General features: G+C 41.2%; 1 pseudogene; it reads left to right on the forward strand.

Annotated features, from left to right (window-relative positions):
• The first annotated feature begins 369 nt into the window (after window positions 1–369).
• Window positions 370–1,392, forward strand: LOC117094198 (annotated as a pseudogene).
• The last annotated feature ends 7,076 nt before the right edge of the window (window positions 1,393–8,468 follow it).

Here is an 8,468-nt window from a genome sequence, read left to right on the forward strand (position 1 = left end):
AGCACGCAGAGTGCCCCTTCAAGCACCTCCTCCCTTCTCTCCCATCTTAGGGAGGCTTCCAGATAGTGACTAAGAACATCAGGGATGGTCGGCCTGGTAGTATTCATCAGCCTCAAGTTTGCAAGCAAAACTCAGGCACGTTGAAGACTTAGCCCCAGGGAAGGGGTGGGCACTGGTGGACTCTGCTGTAAGATCCCATAGCTCAAATTGTAAGGTATAAGAGGCTGATCCATCATGAGGTCAGTTGAAGATCTGGAACCTTATGGCTTGGGAATTAACAATTATCCCTGCTCAGGCTTGATGCCACGTGCAAGTTGGACAGTCCTGGCCCACTCTGCTCTCTAGTACTTGTGGCCCTTTCCTTTCAAGATGCCTGAGGAAGTGTACCATGGAAAGGAAAAGGTGGAGAAGTTTGCTTTTCAGGCATAAGTTGCCCAATTCATGTATCTCAACATCAATACCTTCTATGCCAACCAGAAAATTTTTCTTCAGGAGTCAATCTCTAATGGATTTAATGCATTAAACAAAATTTGCTGAGAGCCTGACAGACTTTCTTGAGTTGAACAGCAGTAAAGAGATGAAAATTGACATCATCTTCAACTCTCAGGAATGCACCCTAACTTTGGTGGACACAGGCATTGCCTTGACCAAGGATGATGTCATAAATAATTTGGGAACCATTGCCAAGTCTCCAAGATTGAGCAGTTTGGTTTTTAGTCTGCCTACCTGGTGGCAGAGAAAGTGACTGTGATCACACATCACAATGCTGATGAACAGTATGCCTGATAGTCTTCCTCCACTGTATGTGCTGACCCCAGTGAGCCCACCGTCAGGGGTACCAAAATGATCCTCCACCTTAAGGAGACCAGATAGAGTACTTAGAAGAGAGACAAGTCAAAGAAGTAGTGAAGAAGTACTCATGGTTCATAAGCTATCCCATCACTCCTTATCTGGGGGAAGGAATGAGAAGGAAACCCGTGATGATGAGGCAAAAGAAGAGAAAGGTGAGAAAGAAGAGAAAAATAAAGATGCTGAGGAAAGGCTCAAGATTGAAAATGTCGGCTCAGATAACAGCAGTAAGAGTAAGAAAAAGAAGACCAGAAAATTAAAGAGAAATACATTGATCAGGAAGAGGTAAACAAGACCAAGTTCATTTGGACCAGAAACCCTCATGATGTCACCCAGGAGGAATGTGGAGAATTTTACAAGAGTCTCATCAATAACTGGGAAGACCACTTGGCAGTCAAGCATTTCTCTGTAGACGGTCAGTTGGAATTCAGAACATTGCTACTCATCCCTCAATGGGCTCCCTTTGACCTCTTTGAGAAGAAGAAAAAGAACAACATCAAACTGTTCATCGTGTGTTCATCATGGACAGCTGTGATGAGTTGATACAAGAGTTTCTTAACTTTATTCACGGTTTGGTTGACTCTCAGTATCTGCCCCCTCAACATCTCTTGAGAAATGCTTAAGCAGAGCAAAATCTTAAAAGTCATTTGAAAAAACATTGTTAATAAGTGCCTTGAACTATTCTCTGAGCTGGCAGAAGACAAGGAGAACTACAAGAAATTCCATGAGGCAGTCTGTAAAAATCTAGTCTACTGATTTAAATGTTAATCACATCTACAAAATGTCTTCATGCCAACATGTAGACTAGTGTTTGGCCAGTCTAATGTATGGGTACCATGACCTAGCTAGGTTGACACATAAAGTTTGCCATCACACCAAGTAATCCAGCACTGCCATTCAAAAGGGTCGTTTTGCAAGTTAATAAAAAAACTCTAGCAGGGTGGAAGCCAAATAGTCAGGAAACAAGCTGAGTCATCTTAAGGCTTCACTGAGAGCCGAAGGGCAAATGGAAATTTTAAAATGGAGGAAATTAAGCCAGGGTACTCAAGATGTTTATAAAGAAATAGCAGAGTGTATGATGGAAATGAAGAGTACTACTGCTGAAAGGAGGATGGAACTGGCAAGGAATGCAGAAGGTATCAAAACAAACAAAAACATCCTTCAAACCCAGACCTTAATATTCTGAGCCCCGATGCCTTTGCCCACCTCCTTGGGCCTCTTGCCTCTTGGGGTCCAAGTGTTACAGAAGCTGTTTCAGCAGCAGCAGAGCAAGGCCGGGACCCAGCACTGGTGGAGGGTGAGGCCCAAGTCAATGTCCACCACAGGAAGGAATGCTCCAGAGGACAGTAAAAGTGAGGTCATCATGTGTCTACGAGTCTCTCCAGAAAAATATCAGATGTGAACTGTAAAACAATCAAGATCCAGTTGTATAGGAAAAGTTAAAGCCAGACTAGAGCAGGGGCCAAAAGCCTACAGAGAATCTGTGAAAGCCAGTTGCATGTAAGGGAGCCAGCCCTAATGGCATGCAGGTAGAACTCGAGCTTTGGAATTTTTCTTTTAAACTGTGAAGGACAGAAGTTCCTTTCAGTTGAAAAGTGAGCAAATGTTATACTCATCTTTAAAAAAAAAATGGGCACAGGCATTATGGAAAGCATTTGGGAGATTTCTCAAAGAACTTAAAACACAACTACCATTCTACCCAGCAATCCCGTTAGTTGGTATATACCCAAAGGAATATAAATCATTCTACCATAAAGACACAGCATATGTATGTTTATTGCATCCCTATTCACAATAACAAAGACATGGAATCAACCTGAATGCCTATCAATGGTAGACAGGATAAAGAAAATGTGGTACATATACAACATTGAAAACTACACAGCCATAAAAAATAACAAAGTCATGTCCTTTGCAGCAACATGGATGGAACTGGAGGCCATTATTCTAAGCAAACTAATACAGGAACAGAAAACCAAATACCACATGTTCTCATTAATAAGTGGTAGCTAAACATTGAGTACACATGTACACAAAGAAGAGGATAACAGACACTGGGGCTACTTGAGGGTGGAAGGGTGGGAGGAGGGTGAAGATTGAAAAATTACCTATCAGACACTATGCTTATTACCTGGATGATAAAATAATCTATACACCAATCCCCTGTGACACACAACTTACCTATATAACAAGCCTGCACATATACCCCAAACCTAAAATAAGTGTTTAAAAGAAGAGGGGAGAATGGGAGATAGGGATGAATTAGTCTAGTAATTATAGACCAGACAGCATTGAAAACCAGGAAAATTTGATTGAAACATTCATTAGTCACTGTATCAAAGAGCATAAAACACTAGTAGGTAAACTGTCTTAGTCTGTTTGGACTACTGTAACGAAACACCATCAACCAGACGGCTTATAAACAGTAGAAACTTATTTCTCACAGTCTGGAGACTGGGAAGTCCAAAATCAAGGCTCCAGCAGATCTGGTGTTTGGTGAGGGCCTGCCTCCTGGTTTGCAGATGGCTGTCTTCTCGTGCCATCCTCATATGGGCAGAAAGCAGAGAAAGAGTGGAAGCAAGCTCTATCATGTCTTCTTATAAGGGCACTAATTCCATTCATGGAGGCTCCAACGTCATGACCTAATTACTTCCCAAAGGCCCCACCTGCTACTACCATCACCTTGGGGGTTAGCATTCTAACATATCAATTTTGAGGTGACACAAACACTCAGGTCATAGCAAAACCACAGGGCTTTCTGAAAGTCCTAGGGAAAAGAAAGTTGAAGTGCAACTTCCTTTCCAAATGTGGGCACACACACCATAGCCAAACCGCTTGTTAGCCCAGAACTGTATTTATGTCATCCTCCAGCCCGAGCCTCCAGGGGATTAGGACAGCAGGACCCATGCTCTTAGTAAGAAATGTACTATCAATGTTTTTCTTTCTGCCCACATAGTTACAAACAACTGAATTCAATCCAAGATGCATTTCTTGAATGTTTACTATGTACTGCCTTACTGGGAGGTGACTTAAAGAATATAAAAATGCATAGGACATGGTTTCTGCCCCTCAAGATCACTACCTGAAGGAGACCCACATACATATTAATACAGGAAAAAGGTTATTTTAATTGAAACAGGGAGAATGCAGACTTAAGCAATAACTCTTGATCATCAGAATGAGAACATTGGAATTTTCTCTGAAAGGTGAGCTGAAAAGTTTCCTCCTTTAGACATACAGTGAGACTAAACAGCCAGCAGCCATCTTTGGTTAGACACCCACCTGACCTAGAACAGAGCTTGGGGCAGGTAACATTGCCAGGCCCCTCCCACTGTATAATTCTAAGACACTCTCATTTCTAGGTTGCTAAAAATGGAAGCATGGCGTCTGGTACGTAACAATATACAATATTGCAGCTGTGTCTTTATGATGAATAATAATACTTTGGAGTTATATGATGAGGCAATCACTTTGCAAGTGCAATCTCATTAACACTCACAATATTCTGATTAGGTAGGCAGGTGGCAAGTGATCTGAACTCAGTCACCAATTGAAGGAACCAAGACAGAGAATCTGAGAAACTTCCCAGGAAGCACCCACTTTCAGTCATAAGTGGGAATGTGGCCCAGGTCTCCTTTTTCCAAATTCGTTGCTCTGAGCAGTAGTCCACACTGCTTCCAAGGTTCAGCAGCAGAACAAACTCAAAATTGGCATTGTCCTGGCTCTACCCTTGGGAAATATTGCTGACTTCTCTTAAGTGAGTGCCAGAACCACCCCAAGATTAAGTTCAGTATTTCTTTGTTCTATCCTTTCCCTTTAGCAATTGACCTCTTCCTCCCTCCAAACTCCGACCTGTCTTGAAATAAACCGAAGAAATTTTTAAACCATGACAAAACTTCTTTATGACTTCTGTTAATCTTTCCCGAGTTTTTGTTCTGGTGTGTGGATGCAATTTAATTGAAGGTCAGTTGTTTTCAGAGAGTCACTGTTCTAAAAGTTTTTAAACACACGTTCACGCACCCTGTCTAAACAGCTTCCTTCTCTCAGTCCCGATTTTATTCATGTCTCTGTTAATAGAAAAAAATACTTGTTTGCTTTCCTAAACATGCTGTGTGATTTTGCTCAGACTAGAGGAACAGGTTTGGTGGTGCTGATATAAAATCACAGGAAAATGACACTATGAGTCAGGAGACATTTGGCAGCCCAGAGCAAAGGCATCTTCTGAGCCTCTGGGGAAACACGGATGTTGTTTTTATAGGGAAATAGTAAGATTAATATGGGAACTCGGGTTTTGTGCTTTTGGGAGCAGGATTCCCTGGCTCCTTTTGAGACAACGACACGGTCACATCTTCAAATTGTTAATTATGTACTGCCCCCTAGGGATTTTTGTTTTGCTGGTGGCAACCTCCTTCAAATCCTACAGGAAATATTTGTCAGCCGGCTTCAGCCAGTATTTGTCTCATCAAAGGCTGAACCTTTTTGTGACCTTGTTGTAGTGAGTCCACCCCTTTCTCTAGCAAGTCAGATTCATACACTGAATTGAAAAATTACCTATCAGACACTATGCTTATTACCTGGATGATAAAATAATCTATACACCAATCCCCTGTGACACACAACTTACCTATATAACAAGCCTGCACATATACCCCAAACCTAAAATAAGTGTTTAAAAGAAGAGGGGAGAATGGGAGATAGGGATGAATTAGTCTAGTAATTATAGACCAGACAGCATTGAAAACCAGGAAAATTTGATTGAAACATTCATTAGTCACTGTATCAAAGAGCATAAAACACTAGTAGCATAAAAACACTTTTTGAATTGTTGATTTTTTTCCTCCCTCTTTTGTCTTTATTTGGTTTTATTTCCCCAGGATGGCTGCATTTGAATAGTGTGGGGAGGATTGACGTCTCTGCTCTTTAAAGCACTGCTTTTACCAACCTCCACATTTCCCTTGTGGCTTTGTAAACATCTTTGGATTTGGGGAACAGAGGAAAAGCAAACTGTGAATTATAGACACTTACACATATGCATTTACATGTTTTTCTGCACTTACTGATGGAGGATTTCTCTATACTCTGAAATGTTCTCTATGAAATTCCATTTAAATCAAAAACTTTTATCAGAAAAATGAAATTGCTTCATGATTGAACAGCACTTTGCTTCTAAGTACCCACCATCGAGGCTGATGAAACGGCCCAGATGATGCTCTTCCCCAGAAAGACATCCTTTACCCTTTATTTTAAAGTCGGGGTAAAAAATGTTGGCCCTATATTTCTTCACACACTTTCTCTCAATACAGGAACAGTCTTAAGCTGTAATTAATAACATGGCGTCTGATATGAATGTTGTAAATATGCATTGTTCTTACTGTTTGTGTAGTTTGTTCCTTTTTTAAATAATACATAAGACAGCCCTGGCAGGAAACTTTCTTCATGGATTGTATATTTTTTTAAACACACAAACACACACACAAATCCTGTACACAACAACTTTAGCAAATATATGCACGATCCAAACAGTTCAGAAATATAAGATCTGAAAATGAGCAAAGGGCAGCAGGTTTTTGAATAGGCTTCATCAGCGGAGGGGAGAGGTCAGTCGTGGAAATTAGTTATAGGAGCTATTAAGTCTCCTCTGACACCCACAGTACAAGCTGCTTAACATAATCAGCCGCAATCAGCAAAACTGCTGTTTATTACAAAACGTTTTTCCCTTTTAATATTTCATATTGTTATGTAAAATGGTGCAGTGTAGGGACACACACATTTCACCAGGGACAAATTGTACAAATTGTCAGCAATAATAATTTGTGGCTCTTCTCGTGACATCTTTTGAAGTTAAAACCATTGAGGGATACCTCTCCAGGGCTATTTTCTCTAATGTGGTTAATGGTTTGCACTGGAGTTGACCAGGCACCCTCTGGGAGATGTCGACATTTACCGGTGTGAGAAAATGTTTGTGTGACTGAACATCAGCCAGACAAGTCTGTAATTCCAGGCCATGAAGCTTGGTTCTGCTTTCTCTTACCCATTCAGTCAGTGCTCTCAGTTATAGGTATGTCTCATACTGGAATAAAAATTAGCAGGCCGGGCGCGGTGGCTCAAGCCTGTAATCCCAGCACTTTGGGAGGCCGAGACGGGCGGATCACGAGGTCAGGAGATCGAGACCATCCTGGCTAACACGGTGAAACTCCGTCTCTACTAAAAAAATACAAAAAACTAGCCGGGCGTGGTGGCGGGCGCCTGTAGTCCCAGCTACTAGGGAGGCTGAGGCAGGAGAATGGCATAAACCCGGGAGGCGGAGCTTGCAGTGAGCTGAGATCCGGCCACTGCACTCCAGCCTGGGCGACAGAGCGAGACTCTGTCTCAAAAAAAAAAAAAAAAAAAATTAGCAGAGGCATTCCCTAGTCTGTCCTCATCACCAAAGTAATTCCTCTTTCAAAACATTTTAATTTAAATAGAACTGATTATGAGGCACACAATAGGAGTCTATGTAGAATGAATTTCATACACTGAGTATTGGGATAAGAGAAATTCCCTAACTGTCCAATAGGACAGGTTGCCATGGCCTAGATTAGAGGACCCTTGGATATTATTCCCACACTTCTCTAAGGAGAATAAGAAAGTACAGAGGCAGACGTTGCTGGTTCCCCTTCCAGCCCACTAAGGATCTTGTACAAGATGTCCTAATCCCTGACAACTGTCTCCTAAGGTTCCATCCCTGGTCATCCCTCCCACTCACCCAGAGTCAGCCTAGCTGGTTCATGGGAACACTGGGCTGAGCATGAGGCACTGGAGCAGAACAAAGCTGGAGGGTTTTATTTGTACAAATATGGGAATACTTAAAAGCTAAAATAAGCGTTGTCCCTTTCCAAGTGGGCACCTTGGCTGGCTAAAGGACACACTTATTCGAACACTGGAGCTGCCATTTCTCACAATTTGGATCCATCTTGTTTAGAAGTTGTAAAAGACAATCAGTGTGATTCCTGTAGAGTTACTCATACCTTCCTTTGAACGTTAACTCAACCGTCTATTTCATTCATCAATCATCTGTTTCATTCGTCAGTCATCTATTTAATTCATCAAGTCCGACTCCAAATGAATGGACAGTCCTCATTCTTTGTATACCCTCCTATTTGGATACTTTTTTGGATATTTATTTCTCTATCTATTTCGCCAGTGTAATAAACTTCTTGAGATGAGATTTTCATTTTCCCCTCTACATGCATCACCATCTAGCTGCATCAGACACATAGTAAGTGCTCAATTGATGTTTGTTGAATAAATGAGCAAAGAGTTTAGGAAATTAAATTCACTCTTAGAGGACAAAGATGTTCCCCTATGAGGTCTCTGGACTTGGAAGACTATTCAAATGTAGGGTTTTCATTCCTTGAACATTTCTTGAACAATGGAAACTTCTCAGGAATTAGTGTTCACGGGACAACATGTCACTGAAATTTTAAAACTTTGTCAGATTTCTTAAAACTTCAGTTATCAGACTTTCTAGATCAGTGCTCTGTAATAGAAATACACCGCAAGTTGCTTGTGTAATTTTAAATTTTCTAGTAGCCACATTTAAAAAGATGAAACAGGTGAAATTAACTTTGATAAAATGC

This window comes from Trachypithecus francoisi, unplaced genomic scaffold, assembly GCF_009764315.1.
Source record: "Trachypithecus francoisi isolate TF-2019V2 unplaced genomic scaffold, Tfra_2.0 Lachesis_group13, whole genome shotgun sequence".
Taxonomy (NCBI): Eukaryota; Metazoa; Chordata; class Mammalia; order Primates; family Cercopithecidae; genus Trachypithecus; species Trachypithecus francoisi.